This window comes from Paroedura picta, chromosome 6, assembly GCF_049243985.1.
Source record: "Paroedura picta isolate Pp20150507F chromosome 6, Ppicta_v3.0, whole genome shotgun sequence".
Lineage (NCBI taxonomy): Eukaryota > Metazoa > Chordata > Lepidosauria > Squamata > Gekkonidae > Paroedura > Paroedura picta.
Window position 1 is genome coordinate 37,788,043 of NC_135374.1, and position 26,349 is coordinate 37,814,391.

Consider the following 26,349-nt stretch of genomic DNA (forward strand, 5'->3'; position numbering starts at 1 on the left):
GAATATACATCTTTCTTTCTTTCTTTCTTTCTTTCTTTCTTTCTTTCTTTCTTTCTTTCTTTCTTTCTTTCTGCATGCTTTGATTTATATCTTGCTTTGATATATATAAAATATCAAATATCAATAATCTCAAGATGGCAGTATAACTCTAACAGGCCCAGAGACCCAACTCCACTGTTCCAGCCAAGTCGATGATGTGGCTCCAAAAAGATGTAGCGCAAGGGTTCTCATGGGAATTGTAGTCCATGGACATCTGGAGGGCCGCAGTTTGACTATCCCTGCTATCAGGAAGATAGGAAGGTTTGGGAAGACTTTGTCTCTGAGAACCTACAGAGTGAAATTCTGCCATTCTGCCCTTCCTTTGAATTTCTTTCTGATGAAAACATAATTGATGAAAAAATGACTCCATTCTATTCTTTGTAAGAATAGTAATGGATTGTTGGATTTCAAAAAGACATTGGGCAATGAAAAATTAAGAGAATTTCTCTTAACAACATTGTCTGGGACATGTCAGCTCTCTAATGGCATAGGCACTATGCTGCTGGTTTTTATGGTCTTTTCATTTTGTTTTATATCATTATTAAACTAACAAACATGTCTGCCAATTGCTGAATAATTTGTATTTCTTTTTGAGCATGTTGTGCATTTTAGGATGGAAAATATTATCCAAATGTTTACATAAACTAATAAATTGTTCCCACTGAGAAACAAATTGTTCACTGACTCACACCTGTAAAGAATCATTAGTAGAAAATTAGCCCACATTTACCAAGCCTGACAAGAGTATATAGATTTATTAAACTTCTTTGCTTTATATACAGCAGTAATTGCGAGATATTAATCAATGTGAACTTTTAAAGGAAGTGCTTTTGCTATTCTTAGATACCCCAGTTTCTCTTTTTCAATCTATTGTCCCTTGAAGCCTTCTGTTCATTACATATTGCTTTTCTATTTTATATGGTTCATGAGTCACCTTTCACTAGGGTTTTATTCAGGGGCATTAGGGTTCTATTCAAGGGCAACATATTTGCAGTAACTCAATTTATTATTGGCAACCTTTGTGTTATTAGATGTCATATTCCCAGCCTCAACTATAGGCATGGTGGAATAGATCTTTCTTGCAGGCCTTGTGGAACTGGTTAAGGTCCTGCAAGGCCCTGATCTCCCTTGGAAGGACATTCCACCAGGCTGGGGCCAGGGCTGAAAAAAGCCCTGGGCCTGGATGAAACCAATCCCATCTCAGGAATCAGGGACCCTGAGCATATTTCAGTCTATTGACCATTGTGCTCTTTGGGAGGGGCACAATTGGAGAGGTGGTCCGTTTGTTTTCAAATCTCATTCTAGATTTCCCCCCAAATGTGATAATGATTCCAAGCAGAGCTTAGTTTTGGTAAGTGACAGATTAAAGCCAGCCTCACTTCTACTAATTAGTTTGATGGACATTTGAGACACGCAGCAACAGATGGGAAGTGACAACACTTGCCAAACGTTTCACTGCCAGTTATTGGCAGGGCCAGGGCAAGAACCTATGGCTTCTGATTCCCCATCTGTTTCCATATTCAGATTGCCACGGGAGGGCCATGCTGCCTTGTGGGATAGGAGCTGTGCTGTTTCATCCTCAGTAGTCAGATGCAGGAATCATCCCCTATCAATTTGGATGAAGGCATTTTGCTACCTCAGTAGGGTGGTCTCTGAAAGGGTACATCCCACATGCCTCACATGTTGCAAGGAGAAGCTTGGTCACTTGAGCAGGCAAGCCGTACCCTGGGCCTAATCCTAAACCAGATGACACATTAGCTGAACTGCCTACCTAAGTATATTATGCAGAAAGATCAAACCTTGTGCCCAAATTCCTATATTGAAACAATATACACACACACATAGACAGTTGTCAGCTGAGTAGAGCAAGGGAAGCTGGAACTCTGTTGTGCCATTTTAAAACACCTATTTTAGGTTGTGTGGTACTGTATCAGTAGAAGGGAATACAGTGAAGCAACTTGCTGAACAGCCATAAACTAGTTGATGAATAGATGAACAGTCCATGAAAAACTGACTCCCAATTACCAACTAGAGAAGAGGATATGAGCTCCAGTGGCAGGTGTTCAAGCATCTCTAGCCTGGTCTGGAGAGAACTTTGGTTTATTAGCCCACGTTCATTTCATTACCTTCTGCAGGCATTTGGTCAGGACTTCAACAGATTGATCTGAGTCAGTGGTGAGAATTATAGCGGAGTATCATCTGTTTATTGCAATCCTCCACATTTCAATGGAAAGGTTGAGATTTGCTTCTGCTTTGACTATATACCTGCATGTGTATTTTCACACTTTCAAAACCCCCAATATTTTCTGTTTCCATTTTGACACAGTGCAATCAAGAGAACTGCATCAAATTAAATAAAGGTAAAGGTAAAGTATCCCCTGTGCAAGCACCGGGTCATGTCTGAACCTTGGGGTGATGCCCTCTAGCGTTTTCATAGCAGACTCAATACAGGGTGGTTTACCAGTGCCTTCCCCAGTCATTACCGTTTACCCCCCAGCAAGCTGGGTACTCATTTTACCAACCTTGGAAGGATGGAAGGCTGAGTCAATCTTGAGCCAGCTGCTGGGATTGAACTCCCAGCCTCATGGGCAGACAGCTTCAGACAGCATTTCTGCTGCCTTGCCACCCTGCGCCACAAGAGGCTCCTATCAAATTAAATACAACACTGAAAGTCAAATCTACCTGAAAACTTCTCTCAGTGTGTGTGTGTGTGTGTGTGTGTGTATGCTAAGTGTCATCAAGTCTCAGCTGACATGGTAACCCCAGCAAGGGCCTCTCAAGGCAACTAAGAAGCAGGGCTGGGCTTTCGCTGCAGTCTTCCTTGGTGTCCTCCCATCCAAGTACCAACACAGCTTAGCTTCCGAGATCTGCTAATATCAAGCTATACCATTCTGCCTGCCCTTCCTAAACAAACAGGATACAGTACAAAAATAACGCAGTGTTGTTAATTAATAAATAAGAGAGGTCCAGGCACCATGAGACAGAGTGGGTGCCAGGTAATTCTAGAAAAAAATAATCAACAGAGTAATGTTTCTGTAGCTGTAGAAATACAAAAGCCCACACTACTTTTAATTGCTCCAAAAGTAACCTCAGGAGAATAAAGAAATCTTTTGAGAAAGCCCTGGGATAGTCCGGTATTGAAATTAAAGCAGCTCAGCTAAGCTTTGAACAAACATCTTCACTCTCACCCATGGTTAAACACTTTCATCTCATTGTAATGAAAACGCTCAGCCAATTCATGCCATGGGTTAGCAATTGAATCCTTCCTTGTTACCACTTAAATTAAATCTTCTTCCCTTTGCTGCCCTCCTCCATTGTATTAATGGAAACCTTGACTTTCTGTAATTATGACACTACAGATACATTCTGGGTGGATTGCAGCAAAGTCTTTCATTATGGAATTAGATTATTGAACTGACCAAAATGGTATAAAATGACTTTGTTTTACTTTCAAAACCATTTGAAAATGAAAATTAATCTCATCTCCATGTGCATTTATCATCTTATTAAGTCCACCTGGGGGATATTAATGCATTTGGACTCTTGCCTGTAGCCTGCTCTTCACCTCTAACTGTGTACTATGTAATGGCAGTGTGCATTTCATAAAGATATATTACCGATTATATTTCCATTAAAGACTATAGTCAAGCTTGATGTCTAATTTTCTCTTGGGCTAATCGACAATTGAGAGCTTTTCCATTGATGAGCTCATTGTCAAGAAAGAGATTAGTTTTCCTGTCCTCCACCTCATTTGCATGGATACCATACTGAAAGATGAAGTTTGTCCACAATCATTTCTCAGTTTTCAAGTATGGCATGCTTAAAAGGGGTCCTGAGCTCTTAAGGGAAACACATGCATGCCAAACTAGCAAGAGCAATTTGCACACAGAACAGATTTCTGTACCTTGATTGTTGTTCTGTATTGGATGCACAAAAAGATGCTGCATGCTAGAAGCCTACATATAACAGCTAGGGATGGGTACGAATCATGAAAATACAGTTTGGTTTGTGGTATGCCCGGTTTATGAAGCACAAACTGTCATGAACTTTAAAGTGCCAAACAAAATGGTTCAGTGAGGTTTGTGGCTCAGAAGATCTGCCCTCTGATATGCTGTTGTTGTTAGTTGTGAAGTTGTGTCCGACCCATGGACAATGATCCTCCAGGCCTTCCTGTCTTCTACCATTCCCCAGAATCCATTTAAGTTTGCATCTGGTATGCTAGACACCAAACTCTGGCTGCTTCTCCTCTACTTGCCCACCAATTTTATCGAGGATTAGATTTATGGGGTTCAAGTTATGCCCCCCCCTAATAAAGTACCCCCAGAAAAGTGCTTCCTGGGGAAATAACAGCTAACAGGTGATCATTTTGACAAGCAAAGGATCAGAAGGTTCAGGAATGTATATAGGGGATCCTGAGTAAACTAGAGACACAAAACTCACAGGAGATCTCCAACTGACCTCCTTTACTTGCCCTCCAAGTTTGGTGAGCATTGGATTTACAGGATCTGATTTACAGCCCCCCAATGAAGGTGCCCTATCCTCCATTGTTTCTAAATGGGGGGGGGGAGGGGACAGCAGAATGCAAGGGCAATAGAAGCCCAGCAAAACAGAATTAATGTCCCAGAGAATCTTTGCAGGAGAAACTGAAGTGGGAAGGGCATTTTTATAAACTCAGCAGAACCTATGGCAGTTCAAACCCAATGGGACTAAGATTAAATTGAGGATTTCTGCCTTAGAAACTGAAGGTAGGAGGACATTTTTACAAACCTAGCAAAACCCTTCTTGAAACTAAGATGACTAGTTTGAAACTGACAAGTGTTTCCAAGGCTGGACTATTCTGCCCCCCCTCCCCAATTCCTTGAAGTTTGGTAGGCATTTTAATTTGAGCAGAGACAATCTGTCCATCCATAAACAACTTGAAAATTGGTGTCATTTGAGCTGCCACGAACCTTACTCCATAAGCCATGAACTGGCCAAAATTTGTCATGAACTTTAGTTCATGAGTCAGTTTGTGCCCCTCCCTAATAGCACATAGCTACATTTATATGAAGAAGAGTTGGTTTTTATATTCTGCTTTTCTCTACCCTAAGAAGTCTTAAAATCTCCTTCCTTTCTTCTCCCGACAACATCTGTTTTTGATGAAGTATGCATGCACATGAAAGTTTATGCCCAGAATTAAACGTCAGTGGTCTTTAAGGTGCCACTGGACTCAAACTTTGTTCTTCCCAAAACCGTCACCTTGTGAGGGAGCTGAGAGAAAGTTGTGAGAACTGTGGCTGGCCCAAGGTCACCCAAGAGGCATCATGTGCAGGAGTGAGGAACCAAACCTGATTCTTCAGTTTAAAGTCCACTGCTCTTAACCACCACACTATGCTGGCTCTCTAGATCCCTGGACTCAGGTTATGGTGATCCAAAATGCACTTACCTCATCAGATGCCCCTCGGAACTCCAGGTAGAATCCTAGAATCATAGGGTTGGAAGGGGCCATACAGGCCATCTAGTCCAACCCCCTGTTCAACGCAGGATCAGCCCTAAGATAGTTGCAGGGAGAGTTGAAAAAGGTCTTATTGTCCCTGCCCAGCAATTATTCTTCATTGTAAAGACCAGTAATAAAGAAGATGAGGAAATGGCAAGACTGCTGAGCACAGTTGGACATGCTCAACACCTCACCTCAGACACTTTCCTGTCCCCAGGAAACATGTAAAAGCATCTTTACAATCGCTGATATATGGCTGCTACCCCCATAATATCTCCCATAGTTGGCTTGCAAGTTTGGCACTTTTGGCCTCAAGAATGATGCAGAGATGGATATGGCTTCAAAACCAGCCACAGCTTTATTAACATAACATGGGAGTGTCGGCCTAGCAAGGAGAGGAAGCCAACCTACCCGTGGTCAGCTGACCACTCTACCTTTCCCCATCAGCTCAGGAAGCTGCATTGCCTCAAGCATCTCCTGCTTTGTGTGATGGGCGTCTTTTCCCAGGGGGGTGTTCCACCCGGGGTGCTGATGAAGGTGTTCACCTTCTTTCGCCCACCCTGAGCCATCCGGCTCAGTATGTCTCCATGCCATTCTCCGGCCTTACTGCTTACTCAATGGAGGTCCCTATGCCTTTGAGTCTGGTTCCTGTGACCCGGCTCCTTCCACCAACTGGCTCCTCTCCTTGTCCCAATCCGCCAGCTGTGACAATAACAGAGAAAAGTTAACAATTCATGGTAAACAAAATGCCAAAAACACAATCATAATGGGAGGGTGGGTGCGATGCGCTTGTCTCTGCTGCAGAGAGAAAGAGCGGGCTCTGAGCATGAGGTTCCTTAAGTAGCCCGTGCTCAGCGCTCATCCACCCATGCACACCATTCTCCCTTTCGCCCACTGCCCCACCGCGCCAACAATGGCTTGGATAAATCCTGGCCGTATTTTGTCTACATACCTAGAATGCCTTTTACACATGTGTATTGCCCTCCCAGTGTGTTTATGTAACATTTCCATAGCAGCTGAACAGTGTTATATAAATATTCAAGTGAGGTGCTTTTACCTAGAGATGCTTTTGAGAGTTTCCTTATTTACATTTCTTCTTTGATTTTTGAATTCCGAATTATCCCACCTTGTATACAAAGTAAAATCAGGAATTTCCCACTCTTCCAATGTTTTAGTTCAAAATTTTGTACAGTTCATAGTGTATGTTGTTTGCTTTCACTTTCTTCAGTTCAAATGTACTCCTACTGTTACCATTATGCAAATGTATGCATTGGTCAAAACCATGGAAAAACCACTTTTAATACCAATTTACAAAACAGTGTATCAAAATTCTTTTTATGTATGAACAGTTCTGCACATCAGTGAAACACTGAACAAAAAGTGATGTGATCACAGCAGTGCTGCTTTTTTGTATTATCAATTCATTGTTCACATCAGCAATTTACAGAGGGGGGAAAATAAGTGAACCATCTTTGTTACTCCCACCTGTTCCTTCTCTCCATGGCTTCCTACAGGGATGTACAAAGTTGTAATAATCCATTTTAGGTTTTTTTGGGGGGAGTTTCTCTGGCTGTTTGGAAAGTACTTCTTAATTTCTGTGTTTAGGGGAACATGAGAAACTGAGTTGATCAAGGAAATTTTTGTGTGTGCAGATTTTGCTGCTGGATCCAGTACAAACAGCAGCAAAATCTTCAAACAAACAAAAACAAAACTTTGGTGTTGTGACAGCGGTATAGATTATGGGTTCAGTTCTGCAGGATGGTATGGCAGCCATACTATGGCTAGATCCACACAGCACTGGATATTGAACAATTGTCCTCTATGCATAAGAAGTTCAGGTGCTGAATCAAAAGTGGAACAGAATGTGGATCCTACTGTGCCATATAAGCAAAAGAATTTTGAGTTTCTTGAGTTTTGGTTTGCAGATTGATGGGTAATTGAATTTCAGCTCTAAGAAAGGTTGTTTCTTTTATTACTCTGTTTTAATTTTGGATTTTTTTTTATCTAAGTCTAATGGAATGCAAATGTCATCATCTAACACACCTTCATGAAAATGTTACAAGCTAGGACACTATTCCCATTTTACAAACTGGGAAAATGAGGTAGGCATTTGGGCCATTTCCAGCACATCATTAACTGAATGACATTGATCTGTCTTTTTTCTATTGAGTATTCCAAATACAACCATTTAAGGAACAGTAATCAAGATGTTAGTTTAATGCCATATGTCAGCCAGCAAATATATCCATCAAAATGTTCACATGTCAAAAAATGCCAAATGAACATTATGGCACAATATCACTTTTCACCATTTTGTCTGATCACTCTAAGCCAAGAGCCATTTAAACCTGGCAAAAGAAGAGGCTGCCTCCTTGCTTAAGAATTTAGATGGAAAGACATTGTAGTATGTGGAAATGGGTTGTACATTAATATGATTTAAAAACACTTAGCTTTGTTAATAATTAATTGCTCTAGGGATTACCTTGCATTTCAGTTTTCCAGGAAATGTAGCATATGCAAGAAGCACTACAGTTCTTTGAAGCAGCCAATTAGACTTCCACAAGTCTCCATCATTTAAAAACAAAACACACACACAAAAATGACCCAAACACCAAGAGGGAAATTCTACATAGATTTACTCCAATCCAATCCAGTGTAAATTAATGGATTTCAAGATGAGTAATGACACAGGAATATACTGTCAAGTGCATGGACATACAAAAATGGCAGCACAGTCTAGGTTGCCATTTACATTTCTTTTGTTTTCAGCTTGTTACTCTTTATCCTGGTTGAAGGTCCAGCTCATTTTTGAGGAGTAGGGTTGGTGATGTCTAGCAGCCTAAATAGCTCATTTTAGCCCAAACACGCTAGGGCTTGAGACCTAAGCAAGGTTGGCCATGGTGAGAGACTTAGGTGAGAGACCACCAAGGGGGACTGGGGTTGCTGCACAGAGGAAAGCCATGGAAAGCTACCTGCTTGTCTCTTGTCCAGAATGTCCCCATCTGCTTCTTGGTGATGGCTAAGCTGTGCTGTCTGAAAATCCTGTTGTATCACAGAGGAGTCTGAGAGATGTCGGATTCTGCTTATGTTGTAATTTGTGATGATTACAACATGTTGGGCATACCCCCAACCTCAAACTTTGTCATTGACTATGGTCGTCTCATCTTCCTTTGTAGCTGAGGTGGGTCTATTCAGAGTAAATTCCACATCTTCTTGAATTAGATGCTTCTTCCTCTTTGGGGTAAATTATCTGATTATATCTTTTAAAATAATGCTGAGCTTACCAACAATCTTTCAGTGGTGCATGGAAAACCAGTGAAGATAGAGGAGCCTGAAGCAGTTTTCTTGGGCTGTGAAGAAGCCAACTTTGTGAAAGGTATCTTTTTCTCCATTTCAATATTAGCAGCATAAATCAGCATGGAATTTTGGAATGGTGGCTAAAAAGCTCTGAGAAAAAAAGATTAGGAGGGGAATGATAGCTGAAATAAGGACTATCCTGAGAGAGATTTTCTTCCTGTTGGAGAGACAGTTGTTTAAATTGGAGGATAGTTCCTAAACTGAAGAAAGGTTTAACATTTGTTCAGTGATGTAGAGATACTGGGTATTATCTTCATTGACTATCACTTTTTCACGCAAGGTTCCCCAAAAAAACCTAGCAATTAATTAGCTATTATTTAGGGGCAATCTAGGGCAGAGTCCGCACTTACTTTTTTTATTCCATTGTCAATCCTGTTGAATTCAGATCTCTTTGAACTCGGGTCTTCCTCTTCCCCCCCTCCCCATTGAAACAGGAAAGTATTCTGCACGTGGTTAGGGAGGCTCAGAAGAGGGGGAGGAGGCAAATGGAGACTCTTTCTTTGTTTTCTTGAAGGGGGGGAGAGGATCCAAGAAGTCAGAGGAGGGAGGAAAAAAATCCTTTCTTTTCTTGAAGTGGGGGGAACGAAGAAGGCACAAAAAAAAAAAATCCAAGGCCGACAGAAGTTGAGAGAAATTAGGGGCTTCTCCTTTGAGGCAGGCTTGTCACATGACCACCTGTAGCCAATCACGGGTCCTCTACCATGGAGGAGAGCCCAGATTCAAAACAGTGCGATTTTCTGAATATATTCAGGATTAGCAGCAGTCTGAGATATCCCACAAGGTAGGGTCACTCCAGATCAATCCTTCTTGCTGCAGAAGGAAAATTTAAATTGCCCAAAATCCAAACGGAAATCACATTCTGTGTAGAGGGCAGGGACTGAATCGATCTGGGTATGGAATAAAAGCTCCGTGCAGTTTACACCTAGGACAGGAAATGGGAATAGGAATATTGGGAACTGACTAACATGAACTTTTGCCAAATGTATACTGGGCTTCTTTACATAAATGTGACTGTGTCTGATGAAGGGCGCTTTGACTCTCGACTCTTGTTGGTCTCCAAGGTGCTACTGGACTTAAATCTAACTGTTCTACAGCAGACCAGCAATGTTACCCTGTGCAACCAGCAAAAGTTCATAAATTAAATGCAGAAATGGATCACAAGTGTAGCTAGATTCATGGGCAGCCTCTGTGGGCCTTTTAAAAAGGTTACACCAATGACAGAGGGATGGGGGCATGGAGGCGGTGAGAATGCAGCACATTTATTCTGTCCAACACATCTCCAGTGAAACAGCTTGGCATAACTATTGTCTTCCTGATCACGAAACAGGAAGATATATGGTGATGGACTACACCAGCTTGGGAAGAAATGTGGTACGAATTGTGCAAGATATCAGGCTACTTTTGGACACCATACAAGAATAAGATTATATTTACCAAGTGGAATTTTGGAAGTTTGGAGACTAGGAAAGACAGAATTATAATTATGTTGCACTTTTATCCATTGATTTATTTTCAGATTTCATTGCCGCCCTTCCCAGACCCTCTGCCGCCTCTCCCATGCCCCCACGCATCCCTGCTCTCCTCTGCCACCTCTTGCATGCCCCACGTTCTCCACCACCACGCCGCTTCCTTCCTCCCACCAGACCCTTCGTCCTCCATTCCTTCCTTTCTCCCTCTCTAACTGACTTTCATTCCCTCTTCCTTCATCTCTTTCTCTCTTCCTCCCTTTCTTTCATTCTATCTTTCTCTCTGGCTCTCTTCCTCCCTTCCTTATGCCCCTCCAGCCAACCACCCCGCTAGCACCCGCTGTATTTGGGGTGCAGCGGGCTTAATTTCTAGTCTTTATAATAAAACAATAATTATAGCACTATTTCCTACAGCATAGAACTAGAGTATAGTATCCTTCACAACTTGGTGTTTTCCATAATATACAAACGTTATGTACATCTTCTGCTGATTGGATGTGCCACAGAGAACTTTTTCTTCATTTGGTCTTACAAGAAATCTGTGCAATGGATCATTGTGTCCCTATTCTATAGATGGAGAACTAAGGCTGAAATGGATGATGTGCCATCCATTTCTTGGCAAACTGAAAATATTAGCTTTCTCTTGATTCACACAAAACATAGGACCTAAAAAACATATTTACAGAGTTTTATCTGGATGAAGACTTTTGAATCATGAGTCAGCATTGAGTACTTATTAGGCATACAAGAAATCCACATGAATCTTCATTAAACAGTTTCATATTTTCCTCTGGCAGACAAATAGTACATTTCAGCCTATGTGGACAGCCCAAGGGGATGCATGAACTTCCTAACATTTCCTGTCTTTTAAGTGGCAGTCATTGATTACATTCCAAAGAATTCATACATAAAGTAAAACTCATTAAACCATGTAGCCTCTGACATCCCTGTGAGCTCCAAGTAATGTGTATTTCACACTAAAAATTTAATAAATAGTATATCAATAAAGACTATTCTGCAGTGAATAGGATAATTTGGCATGTATTTTTGAATTAAATATGTAATGAAAATATGGAATGAAAATATGGTCAGATTAATGAAGGATCACAGTAGTATTTGAAACAATGTGTACAATTCAATGAACTTTGATAGCATTACTTTAAAAAATTCCCAGCATTTATTCAAGCCTGCTTTTTGAAAAGATTTAGGAATATTTAAAAAAGATTTAAGGATAAAATAATAGATTGAAGGATAAAACAGTGTTTGCATACTAACAGCAGGAGAGCCATTTCAACCCAATGTGCCTCATTTAAATCTGATAGTGAGCTGGGTCTGTCCATCAACTTAGGTTGAAATTGACGGCAGCCATTTAAAACCCAACAGCTCAGCTGTGGACCGGACACCACTCAGCTGTTAGGTTTAAAAGGCCTTGAACAAAATCTGGTAAATGTTCAGGGCCATGAGCCAGTTCATGGCCAGCCCTGCTACCAAGGGCTCTGGGATGTCAGGAGCTTGCTGATGGGAACAAATCTTGCCAATTATAAAGCAGCTAAATTCAATTCAAGGTGTTGGTTATGATCATGGTGTAGGAGCCAGATACCTAAAGCAGGGGTAGTCAAGGGGTAGCAAATCCTGGCAGGGGCTCATGGAAATTGTAGTCCATGAACATCTGGAGGACCACAGGTTAACTACCCCTGACCTAAAGGTCAATTTCTTCCCATATGTTACTGTGCATCATCTATTGGTCTCAGGCTGCTACACACAAACTATCCTTCTGCTTGAGATAGCCCATCAGCCAAATTATTTGCTTTTTGTAAAGTAGCTCCCATCCCATGGAAGAGGCTCTCTGAGGAGGTGAAGGAGCACCATCTCTAGAAGAGCTTAGGAGGCACTGTATAGCCATTATATTCACTAGGGGGTTTAAGAGAGTACAGACTCACAGAGTGAGATCAGCTTTGGATTTTTTGTATTTTAATTTTTTTTGGATCTGTAGGCTACCTTGAACCACAATGGAAAGGAAGGGAATAAATGCTTACAAGAACAAATTAAAAATTGCTTTAAGAACATAATGCTATGTTGCTTTCAATAAAGCCTTGAAAGGAGGAATAATGAAACTAAGAAAAGATAAGTTTCTCCAAGTTTATTTTGTGTTGTTATTTCTTAAAAGAGCTGGCAGACGGAATAGTCTAATCAGCACTGAATTGAATTTGCTGCATTGCTTTCATAAAATGGAGAAAAACTTTCTTGAATATAACACTATATAATAAACTCCCACAGCAAAAGTTCATAGAGCTGATCTTCCTGCTGTCCTTCAGCACCGCACTCCCTGCTCGCCTGTAAAATCACTGGTGAAGATAAAGGAGACTTCCTGACCATACAGCATGGGTTTACACAGAAAGGAGGAGGCATCTCATCTTTCATATGCAGAAGCTCCAGGAATGTATCAAAAAAGTCATGCAAAAGGAAGGAAGATTCCTCCTCCTTTCTGTAGCCCTTCCTAGGCCATGGGAGATGGTACATTGTACAGTAGGACAATGTACTTATTCAGCATGTTGTATATGATAGAAATGTAGCAGAGGTTGATACAATTATGCGTGGAGAGAGGACTCCTTCCAGGAAAGGTTGCTGCTGGCAAACAAGCATCTGTTGGTAAAAGGCATTCCAAGAGGTTTCGGTACTTGACTTTTGAATACTGAAGTCTAATCCAATCTCTTAGAAGGAGAATAACCCCATCCAACATTATGAGAACCCCATGGATTCTATACCAGTCTTAGTTCCCACTTCCAACAGGCCTGTTGGGTTTTTGTTTTTTTGTTTTTTGCTGGGAACGGGGAGTTGGATTAAAATGGATTAACCTCCATCCACTACACCACTTGAAATATACTCCTGGAAATAGTGTTGCAGTCTGAATACTGATGACAGGGTACTCAAAAGTCCCCAGAGGACCTTCTACAGCAACTTCAATTAGAACTTTACTAACACTGAAGACAACTGATCCTGGAGAACTCCTGTAAACAGAATTCTCTGAGCATCACTTTCTGGTTCCTGCTTGCCATGAAGGAGTGGAACCAGTGCAAGTGATGTTGAATATTCACTCTACCTAGGAGACTGAAAGGGTACCTGGTTGACACTACAGAAGGTCACTGGGAAATCCAGGATAATCAACACAGTTGGCTGTGGAGCGAAGGCAGTTTCTGTGGCATAACTGGGTCTGAAACCAGATTGGTCACTCAAGGGAATTTTCATGTTAAGAGGGCACATGGATTTGAATACTAGTTGCTTGAATGCAACATCAGGGCATGACTTTGCCTTCCATGCTACCTAATTGGTTCCCATGGCAAATAAAATACTGAATTACAAGGACACAGTCTACTTTATCTCTGTTGTTATGCTCTGTGTTCATACTGGTGTCACAACATGCAACGAATTAAAAGAGGGATGATCCTAATTGTCCATTTCATGTTGGATGCTTTAGGATGCTTTGGGCTGATCCTGTGTTGAGCAGGGGGTTGGACTAGATGGCCTGTGTGGCCCCTTCCAACTCTATGATTCTATGATTCTATGTTGCACCCTATTAATTGGACTGACTTGCTCTGTGCAATCTTCTTTGAATCCCATGAGAAAGGTGAACTATAAATAATGGTACTAAATACCAAATAAGTATGCTGTGTTTATACATTTACAGTCAAATGATAAAGATGCAATACTTGACACCTCATAGCTGCAATGTTTCAATTGACTCAACTGAAAAGTATTCAGAATTTTTACAATCTTAAATGTCTGGCTGTAGTAATTGATCCAGAATGGCTGTCTCACACCTCTTCATCATCCTGTGATGCTGAATCACTAAGTGAGGATCATGAAGATGTAAATAAGACTTGGGAAAGCTTGGTTATCTCCTTTTTAAAAACCAGCTGTTGAATGGGGGGGGCAGCATTTGAGTTAAAACAGAGTTCTATAGCACGTCCCTACCACTGAGCTGGTGAATATTGCTTCTTTCACCACAAAAAATTCTTATAGAAGGATAACTGAGTTGTATTACATAATGTGAGCACTCAGCAAAATCAAATCAAGACAAAGTCATTACTTGAGAAAATGTGAACCGAATAGTAGAAAAATAACATAGTAGGATGAAAGCAATCACAACAGTTAAATGACACTCCTTAGTAAGTATTAATGTGAACTGATGTATTACATGGTGGCAGAGTCAGATGTCAAAAGCAATTTGCACAGCAAAAGAGATGGATTACACCCTTTCTGAAATCCTGCTCTTTGCTCATTGTGGGTTTCCAACTAGTAAAATCATATTAACCATTTAAGAAGGCCTTTGTCTAAAGGCATTTCGAAGGAAATCTAAACCATCTTCCCACGCAGAAACTCTACTGTCACAGTCCCATGCCATCAAACAATTTCATGAACCATGAAAGAATTAATTCTGTTTTAATTTCTGATGTGATAGAAAATGACCTTCAAACATATGATTGGCGGTACTGAATACTAATAGACTCCAGCTGGGCATCCTGGTTCCTGGATCTCTGTTTCATGCTCTGAAATGCACATGTGTTTTCCACTTGGCATGCATACTTCTTCAGATTTGGATCAGGGCACATAAATTGTAACCCACTTGGGAGAAAAAACAGAATAGCTGGTGTACATTTGCTGTAATATGAAGAGCAGTCTTCAGATCATGAAGACCACCCTTTTTATCACTCCTCAGATACTTCCTGAAATGATTTTGAAAATGCAGTGCTCTTTTTTGGAATGAAGAGTGTTGAAAACTCAGTTACCTTCAGTATTACTGTCATATGTTCGGCACACAGAAGTTGCTCTTCCAGAAGCACTGCTTGTGACTGTCGATCACATTTTAATCTGCCAACTGAACAAGCAATGTCAGAGCATGGAGGTGGAAAGCAATTGTGCTATGTCTAGTGCTGACAGTTTTATGCCTGCTGTGATTCTTGGTGTACTGCAGAATTTACTTCCATCTCTTCCCTGCCTGTGATGTTTTATCTTTATTTCTTGACTTCAGTACTCACAACTGGTCACATCCAAAGACTTGTGATGTTTTCTGTATGAACTCTATATGGATGGTGTTTTCACCCATGCTTCTTAAGCAGATATTTCTCTAATGGGTTTCCACTTTTCTTTGTCTCAGCAACTTTAAACTCCCAAGGAACAGTGATTCAAAGAGGTACATTCGGAGCACAGAAGTTTAAATCAAACTAGACCCTGTAGGTAATTCAGTTTCCCTGTGCACTAAACACACACACACACACATCTATTTTATTTGCAACAACACAACAATTTTTTTTTTCTTAGCATTGCTGGGAAATGTTTTCTTTTGTCTTTGGTAATGTCATTATATCTCCATACTACTTTTCCCTTCAGTAAAAACAATGCTTATTCTTGGGTCATGGTTTAGTCACGTATTCCCCCTAAATCTAGTCCTTGGAGAGGCAAGCAGGGAGCTCTGGTGACTTGTCAACTGTCTCTTGCTAGACCATGCAGCATGTTGGAAAATTCCAGGGTAGAAACATGCTTATTTTCATTACTACAATGCTGATTCAGACCCAATTATACACAGCAAAAATATCTACATATATCTACAGATCTGGGTACCACCTCTCGACTTCTTAGGTGACCCTGCAAGGCAATTTGCTTCTGCTTTGAATAGGGTGAACACATGAAACTGACTTGCATTGGGTCAGACCCTTGGTCATTATTATCTATTCAGATTGGCAGTGACTCTCCAGGGTCATGGGCAGAGATCTTTTATATCTCCTCTTACCTGATCCTTTTAACTGGAGATACCAGGGACTGAAGCTTAGGCCTTTTCAATTCCAAGCAGAGGCTTTACCACTGTGCCATGGTCTCTCCCCATAATGCTGGGGGTCTTTTTAGGGAAATGCGGGTCATGTAGGGTTTTGTTGTATTTGGTATGAATGAGTAAGATGACTTTAGCCATGGGGAAAGGTGGGATGTAAATATTTAAATAAATATTTGCATGTTTATTTTCAGAACAAAATGTGGGTTGTATCACTCCAACACCATGACAAGCAGTTTTGTAACCATATAAGCAGCCCCCTCGTACTACGGGATTATCTCCTGAGGGTTTGTTGCCCTGCATTCCAGCTTGCTGCCACGTTTGTATCTCCACAGGTTACAAATCTTGAGTTACCACCATTTGTCAATTTTGTGCACCGCCCAAGGGAGTCCCCGGCAGTCGCGCGAAGCGCGGCTGCCGGGGGTTCCCTGCCTGGCGGACTGACGCGGCGAGAGGCGCAAAGCGCCTCTCGCCACGTCAGCCCGCCGCCCAACGGAGCCTGCCTGCCTGCTGCCCAAAGAAGCCTGCTGCCGCTGCCACCGACGACGACGACGACCAGCCCGCTGCCGCCGTCGGTGAGTCCTAGCGCCCGCTGCATTTAGCTGCAGCGGGCTTGATTACTAGTTATTAATATTAAAATTAAATTTATATACTGTCTCTCCACATATGTGAACCACATATGAGTTCAGGGTGGTTCACAGCACTAAAATCACATGCACAATAAAATATTTTACAACAATAAAAATACAATATTACTCTGACCTTTTACGCACTGGAGGTTTCATGCTGGGCTGCAGGCTGGAGGCCAGGAATCGCCATCAAATGGGTATCTGCAGAGTGTAATGCTCTCCAGAGAATTATTAGGAGAGCCAGTCCTCCCGATATACAGGGCCTAGACTGCATAGGGCCTTAAAGTTCAGTACCAAATCCTTGTACCTTATCTGGAATTCCACTGACACTGTTAGAGGGCAGGCTGAATATGAGTGCAGTGTGGGGTTCCTTTAAGGTCTCATGCCGCTGCATTTTGTACCACCTGTAATATCCAGATCAGGACCAATGGTAGCCCTGCATAGAGAGAGTTACAGTAATCCGGTCTGGAGGTGACCATTGCTAGTTCTTTCACTGTGGCTAGGCTTTTCAGGGCCAGCCAGAGAGCTAGTAACTTCCTCTGGTGTAGATGGTAAAATGTTTGATGACCTGCACCTTCATTGTGACCTGCACCTTCATTGATAAGGAATCATCAGGCATCACCTCCAAGCTCTTGACAGTGCACAAAGCTGTTAATTGAACTTCATCAAGGCAGGGGAGGCATGCTTCCTCTTCTGGCCCTTTCTTCCCCAGCAATAGGACCTCTGTTTTTGAGAAGCTGAATTTCCGGTGGCTCTGTCAGAGCCATCCTGCCAGGAATGTGGCCAATAACACTGATGGTATATTTGGCCAGCTACCCATTAACAGAAAGAGCTGGGTATCATCAGCAGATTGATAACAATCCAGCCCATATCCCCAAAACCAGCTGTGCAAGAGGGCATAAATAGATGTTAAATAATATTGGACAGTAGTGCTCCTGCACTTCCCCAAAGCTATTGTTCTCATCAGGACTTTTTTGTGGGTATACTTACCTGATGAGAAGGAAGGACTCCATGAGAAGGAAGGACTCCCTGGAGAAGAGCCTAATGCTTGGAGCAATTGAGGGCAAAAAAAAAAAGGGGATGGCAGAGAATGAAGTGCCTGGATGGAATCACTGATGCAGTTGGTGCAAACTTAAATAGACTTTGAGGAATGGTTGAAGACAGGAAGGCCTGGAGGATCATTGTCCATGGGGTTGCGATGGGTCAGACAAGACTTCGCCCCTAACAACAACAACAACAACAACAACAACAACAACAACAACAACAACAACAACAACAACTTACCTGAACTGAAACCAGCACCTTTTAAGAACTTGCTTCACTTACTATGAACACTTCTGTGTGCACAAGATCAATATTTCTTAAGAAGTCTCTAGGCTCACAGGAGTGCTAGCAGCAGAGGGAGTGAGCAAAAGCCTCCACAATGGCTGGAAAGAAGCATTTGGGAAATGATGTCCTGGAACCAAACTGATGTGCTTTTCAGGAATCTAATCTATTTGCTGAATATCATTGTCACCACAATGTTAGTGTTTTTTACACATTAGATCATGGACCTCTTACTATTTTGACACTCCTTTGGACTGGCTATGGCTTTAAAAAATCTTGTATAGACTTTTCTTAATCAATCAGTGATTATGAAGTAAACTGGAGAACTTCACAAACAGTAGGGTGCTAGAAGAGAAAAGGCCTACTCACTTGGTTAATTTCCTCCCATGGTTGGATGGAATCCCTGATGTGTGTTAACTTCTCATTGTAGTCACTATCTGTTTTCTCTGTATGCCTATGTTCCCCACCCCCACCCCCCACCAAAATAAATCTAATTCATGGACACGGATCTGGGGGAGGGAGGAAGGCAAAGGCCATCCTGAAAAATAACTTTTCTCCAGTTTTCCTGATGATTCCTCTGACAAATTGTGTGTGCAGAACTGTGCATGCCCTTTCAGAATGTACTCTGCCATTGATTTGCTCCCCCAATTATTTGTCATGCCATCTCTTTACTTATTCACTTGTGCTATATATCACAGTGAAATTTCTTAATGGAAAAATTCTCTTTAATGAATAGCTACACAGGAAACCTGTTAAAAGGAAGTGACAATGGATACTATTTTCATCTTTAGTCAATCTCTGCCACAGAGTTCTTTCTTATACGAATTCAATATTTGAAATCCAGTCATAACATGCAGGTCGGTATTTGCTATATTTGTGTTTCCCCCTGTGATATTTCATGTTATGGACTGGCTGGCTCAATACAAAATGTTCATCATATTCAACTTCTCCTAAATGAGGGATTGCCAGTAGGAGACAAGATTGTGTAACTTGTGAAACTTGTGTAACTTGTTTAACTATGATCACAATTATCATATTTGGTCCAGGAGGAGGGATTGTTTTCTCCCTAACACTAGACACATTCTGTAGTCAGCGGCTGCTTAGACTGTACTTAGCTTTATTAATTCTTTCCTCTGCTGTAGTTCTGTCTTCTGTTATGTCAGCCAAGGTCATGTGTATTGTTTGTCTCAGGGCTCTAATTGGAGATAGACTGTACATTAACTGAAGGAAAAACCCTGTTGGCTCAGCTGCTTGTGTCCTTAATTGGCCTTTTCTCAAACTCAACTGGGAATATGGTTGCCACTTTTTTTCTCTGTTCTAACAGCTAGGGTAGCATGCAAAATTGCAATAGGCCCACTTGTTACTGTAAAGCAGTGGTCCCCACCCCCCGGTCTGGGGACCAGGATCGGTCCGTGGATCAGTTCGTACTGGGCCATGGCTCCTTCTCGTCCTCCTCCCTGGCTGCTGCCTTGGGGGCTCACCTTTGGTGCTCTCTGGCGGCCGCCACGGCTGGGGCTCCTCCTCGGCATGGCACTGCACAGCTGCTGCTGGCAGCGCCCCCCAGTGGTCAGCGGAAAGTCAGGGGCGCTGGCAGGAAAGCAAGCGGAGGAGGGGCTCAGGGGGCGGCAGCAATGTCCCTCGGCAAAAGACTACCCCCCCCCGGGCCTCAGTAAAATTGTAAAATGTTGACCGGTCCCTGGTGATAAGAAGGTTGGGGACCACTGCTGTAGAGCACTTCAGTATTGGGGCTGCAGCAATTTGGTCACAGACACAGGCTGTTTGTTCACCTAGCCATTGCTTCACCTGTCTGTTTATCTGCTGTCAAACAGAAAAAGAACAACAAGAAGAGTTGTTTTTTATACCCTGCTTTTCACTAACCAAAGGAGTCTCAAAGTGGCTTCCTCTCCACACAACAGGCATCCAGTGAGGCTGGTGGAGCTGAGAAAGCCCTGATGTTACTGCTCTATGAGAGCAGTACTGTCAGGGCTGTGACGAGCCCAGGGTCACCCAGCTGGCTATCTGTGGAGAACTGGGGTATCAAACCCGGCTTGGCAGATTAGAAGCCGGTGTTTTTAACCATTTATGCATTTAAGAAATGTCATCAGTCCTTTGAGAAAGCAATAGTTTCTATATTTTTCACATATTTTTGACATAGGATTCAACTGTGTCCTTTGTGGGAGGGGGGAAGTGTGATTGACCACTGATGAAGACAGCTTTGTTGAAAAGTGATTGTTCGTTAGTCTCAGAATTGACCTGTTGCAGTCATGTTGTTACTTTGCTGTGCACGTATTAAGAAGTATTTAGTTATTTAGTTTAGAATGTGCTGAATTTAGTGCCTCCATACTTATGTACCTCAATATCATTTTCCATTTTTGGGGGGAGGGGATTGGTTGCAGGCCCCACCTCTTTTCTGTTGCCTTGATTGAAAGAAACTACATAATGCTGTGAGGTATTGAGTTCATGGGTCTCTTTTAGTCCGAGGGACGTAAACAGCATTTCATGGCATTTCAAGTCGTCATCCTAGAGTGTTCATTATTGCACTATATTGAAATTGGAATAGCAAGTACAGTATAGGACATCTGAGATAGGGACATTTCTCTTTGCACTGCTGCTACATAACAGGCGGCGTGTCATTTCATAATCTCTCTCTGAGTCACCTTTCTGACATTAAAATGGAGAAGACTAGGGAAATACATAATGGAGACTGAAATTTATGGAATAAAGAGCTGCTCAAATCATGTAGTTAGTGCAAAATTATCTTTGAAGGTATGTTAATGTCAGCGTCAGATGCATTAGTGACTATTCCCCAAGAAAGTTCGGGTTTAAAAAAAATACGAACAGGAAGATATATTTAAGAACCTCTCTTTTTCTTTGTAATATCTATGGACACAGTCCGTTAAGAAGTTCTGCATCTGGGTCAGAAAAATGTAAAGCATGCCTACTGGATGGGGGATACGCTTCTAGGTAACACTGTGTGTGAACGAGACCTTGGGGTACTTGTGGACTGTAAACTAAACATGAGCAGGCAGTGTGATGCAGCGGTAAAAAGGGCAAATGCCCTTAAATGTACCTTAAACAGCAAGCAAAAATTCCACACACACACATTTATCAGCCAGTGCATAGAGTGACATCATACAGGTAATATTCAAATTGACCTCAGACAAAGGATAAGAGTATTTTAAGATAAGAGTAGAAGAGCATGAATCTAGCCTGCCTAAAAGGGTGCAAAAACTTGGATATGGGAGCAGAGATGGCAAAAAATTCCCAGGAAAGTGTCAGTCATACCCTCACATTGATTAAATCCCTGCATTTTGAATACACTCTTCATTGCTACTACTGATTGAATGGTTTCTAGAAGTCCTTGGATTGACCCCATGAGGGTTGGTCATGGCATTGGCAGAGTGCTGAGATGATGGTCAAAGACTATCCCAAACTTGGTATTTATAAATTGTAATGATATCACTACTAGCGTAGTCTGCTCTAAGAAGCTCTTCATGGTAAATGTATGTAGTACCAAAAGGCACTGTAGCAATCCCTTGGTTGACCTTCCCTGTACTTATGGCATGGTAGGAAGCAGTCGTGCAAATTTAATTAATGATAGTCAGATAATTAGGCTTGGACTGAGCCAAGAGACTGGACTTATTTTGTAGCTTTGGGCAATTTATCTATACCCTTGTGCATTCAGTACCCCCTTCTGATGATAAATCAATAGTGACAATACTATTCACCTCTCAAGGATACTTATGAAGGTGAATCCTTTTCTAAAATAGAATGTGCAACCCACAGCAGATTAATACAGTCCTTGGTATTCTGCTACTGAAGGTTTGGGCAGCAGTCTGTATATGGCAAACTATTCCTTGGCAGCTGAAAACAGTATATTTGCTTATCACAGGATACCAAAGCACACAGATGCAGAAAAAATCTTCTCGTGTTTGACTGTCACATTCCTGCAAAGTCTCCAACACTATAATTTCAGGTCTGCTTAAATAAGACATCTATCTTGACTCTGTACTGAACAATTAAAAAGTGACACATGGATCCTTTCTTATCTGTCACACTGATGTTTCAGCTGGCACTCTTGTTCACTTGCCAACTGACATTAAGAGGGGTTTTACTAAGCAGTCAGTGTCATTAACTCTATTAAGTTCTCCTGTTAAGTAACTGTCAGTCTATAATTGTCATACCCACTGCTTTTCCTGCTTTTCTCAATGACTAGATTATCCTTAAACCTATAGGGCTCTGTAAGAGCCATTAGCCACATGCCTTTTGTTTTTCCCCCTAAATATGTTCCGTGGAAGGATAATTTGATTATAATTATGGTAACATTTAGTGGCCCCAATTAGCTCGAGGATAATCTGCTGCAAGGCTAAAATGAAGTGACTAAGTATTCTGCCTGTTCTGAAGAGACAGCCAATAGTGTGAATGGAAAAAATTGCTTTTTGTAAAAATCACGCATCACATACTGTTCTATCACAAACACGTGCACAGGATAACCAGACACAAAGCAGGGCAGGGTCCTCGTGACGAGTCCCCCCCCCCCCACACACACTGGATCCTCTTATTGATTGTTGGTTTTATGTGAGATTATTTTATTTTTATGGGATTTTATTGGGATTGTAATAAATTGTAAACCGCCAAGAGCCCTTGGGGAGTGGCAGGATATAAATCAATCAATCAAACAAACAAATAAATAAAAATACATTTTGGTTAATCTCTAAGTTTGTCTCTGCTTGAGATTTCTGGTGAGGATTCTCCCACCATATACATAGATAGAAGAATCACACATGTTACCTGTGAGGACCCTAGTAGCTGCATTTTGTACCAGCTGCAATATCTGAGTCAGGGACAAGGGAAAGTTTCAGAAATCTGTTCTGAAGGTGACTGTCACATGGATCACGTTGACCAGGTGTTCAGATGACAGGTAGGGCGCTAGAGTAGCCATGCCTGGCAAAGATGGAAAAATTCCTGGCCAGCTACCCTCTTGACCTGTGCCTCCATGGTTAGGGGGTCATCAATGGTCGCTCCCAAATTCCTGGCCTGAGGTGCAGTCGTGAGGTACACCCCAGCCAGAGTGGATAAACGTGCTTCCTGGCCTACCTCCCTATTTCCCAACCACAGGACCTCTAAGTGCAGTCCTCATAAGAAATGGATGTTTATTAGATCACAGTTCAGACATTATCTTGGTCTTGGGGTAAGGTTGAAAGGCACCCAGTGCAACCTTGTAGTTACTAAAGTGGTTATAGTAGTATCAGTTGATCATTGTCACACCCATATACTTTACAGTTTCTTTTAGTTTCCAAATTGTTTATTTGAGCATCTACATATATGAGACTTCCTGGGAATTCTGAGTTCCAAGGTGGAAAAAGTATGGGTGGGATATAAGTTTAATAATGAATAAATGCATAACATTTCACTCAATTACATAAGAATCAAAATCTTTCACTTTGCTTGCATGTGAAGGGGCATAAACCACTTACATTTCTGGATGGAACGCTGAGCTGGAGCACACTAGGCAAGATCAAGATTGCCAGATCCATCGGTATCTGCGATGATGTTCAAGAGAAGCAAACACATAAAGAATACTGGATAATGCCAAGTTTGGTTAAAATACATACTGTAAGGGAAGGATGCTTTATAGTAATATCTTAGCAAAATTTCAGGTATAGGGATTTAGGACTGATTCATTAAAAAAAACTTCTTGAGGACTTTCACATGCATCTACCCTATGATTCATGGCAAGTTTCATGGCAAACTTGTATTGTTTTAACAGAGTCCAGTAGCACCTTTAAGACCAACAAAGATTTATTCAAGGTGTGAGCTTTCGAGTGCAAGCACCCTTCGTCAGACTTGCACTCAAAAGCTCACGCCTTGAATACATCTTTGTTGGTCTGAAAGGTGCTACTGGACTCTGACTTTATTGTGCTACTTCAGACCAACACGGCTACTCATTTGAATCTTGTATTGTTTTGCTTGCTGCAATATGGTTCTGTACGTGGAGAATCACTAGTAATAGTAATAGCACTAAGCAAATGTAAAAGCCGTGAAAGAGCTGAACATATTCTTTCTGCATACAAAGCATTCTGTCTATTTGCAGAATTGGCAGGATGCCCTTAAAACATATCACTTTTCCATTATGTTCAAAGTGTTTTAATCCTGGTCTCTAATCACCCATAGTAATGATATGGACTGTGGTGCTGTGTCTCAGGGTCCATTATTAAGCCGTTTGTTCCATTACCAAATGTCTCCTTTATAGTAGTGAGGCTAGAAGCAATTATGCCTGAAGATTTTCTAATATACAGGGTCCTCATTATGTATTTGAGCTCTGGGGTGACCAACAAAACCAATTTTGGATTTCACTCTACAATCAATATTTTTATTTTGCTCTAATAGTTCTGCTGCCAAATAACTCGCTCAGATCTGTATAGCATTCCACAGTGTAATCTTTCAGAGTGCGACTTCCTTTCAAAATATCACAACAGCCTTCTGCAGCAAACATTGAAGAAGTTCAAAGGTGCACATAAACTGACAAGATTCTTCACGGAAGGCTTGATGCTGTTGCCCATTAAGTTAGAAGAACAGACTCAATGTTTTTGTACATATTTCAAGAGAATCAGCCACCTGTAAACACCAGTTTGGCTCATAATCAAGGCAATGGAACCACCTCAAAAAAAAAAAAAGTTAGCTTAGGTAGATTCAGCCAAGCCATTTAAGGTGCTTATTTAAGTTATATTCTTGGGATGCCATCCTACCACCAACAGAATAGTTGCTATATATTCAGCATCAGTGCTAAGAAATATTGAAAAGTTCCCAATATAAATCAGAACTGGCATAACTCCTTATAGATTTTATTGTAAAGACCATTACACAGTGAATGACCTTCATTGTTTCAAAAATGAGTATTAAATACAGATGTTATAGCTTGCTCAAACCACACAAACAGAGATCTTCTACGTTTTCTTCAGAAGCAAGGAACCTGTCCAAGTATTTTCCTTCTATTACAGAAAATCAGATCTCAGGCTATTATCTTTTTCTCTTTGGTCTTATGAAAGCAATCAGTTTCTGAACTTTTAAAGGCAATCTGTGGTAAAATGTTCTGGTGTCACAAATGCGAGATTATATCCTTGCCGATATTTAGTGCATAAATAAAACCATTTCTTTTAAGCAAAATCATTTTCCTGAGGAAAATTCTAAAAAATGCCTACAGAATTAGCAAAAGCAACAAACATTGTTTTGCCTTGAAAGGCTTTTGGAGAAAGTTTCTGCCTAGTAGGTTTCCATGAGGTACTTAACTATGGATAGGTGAATAAACAGTGATGCTGAAACAGTACCCTAGTCCAAGCCTAGAAAACAGTGACCATCAGTGCTCTTGGCTCAGATGGATGTTTGATGATCAGTGTACATTTCTCTTTTACTAGTGATTTTAGATTTCTGAGACAAAAACAGAAAGAGAGCTGCTGGGCAGAAACACTAAATCCAGTCCATTTGTCCACACGACTGGTGCATTTGGCTGCACTGGATGAGTTCAAATCCCCTGGGCCGGATGAAATGCACCCGAGAGTGCTCAAAGAACTTTCTGGAGAACTTGCAGAACCCTTGTCCATCATCTTCGGGACCTCTTTAAGGACTGGAGATGTCCCGGAGGACTGGAAAAGAGCAAATGTTATTCCGATCTTCAAAAAAGGGAGGAAGGATGACCCGGGAAACTACAGACCAGTGAGTCTGTTGTAGGGAAGAAAATGGAGCAGATATTAAAGGGAGTGATCTGCAAACATCTGGAGGACAATTTGGTGATCCAAGGAAGTCAGCATGGATTGGGAATTGGTTAGAGAACCACACTCAAAGAGTTGTTATCAATGGTGTTTCATCAGGCTGGAGGGAGGTGAGTAGTGGGGTACCTCAGGGCTCGGTGCTCGGCCTGGTACTTTTTAACATATTTATTAATGATCTAGATGAGGGGGTGGAGGGACTACTCATCAAGTTTGCAGATGACACCAAATTGGGAGGACTGGCAAATACTCTGGAAGATAGAGACAGAGTTCAACGAGATCTGAACACAATGGAAAAAAGGGTAAATGAGAACAAAATGCAATTTAATAAAGATAAGTGTAAAGTTCTGTATTTGGGTCAGAAAAATGAAAAGCATTCTCGGATACGCTTCTAGGTAACATTGTGTGTGAATGAGACCTTGGGGTACTTGTGGATTGTAAGCTAAACATGAGCAGGCAGTGTGAT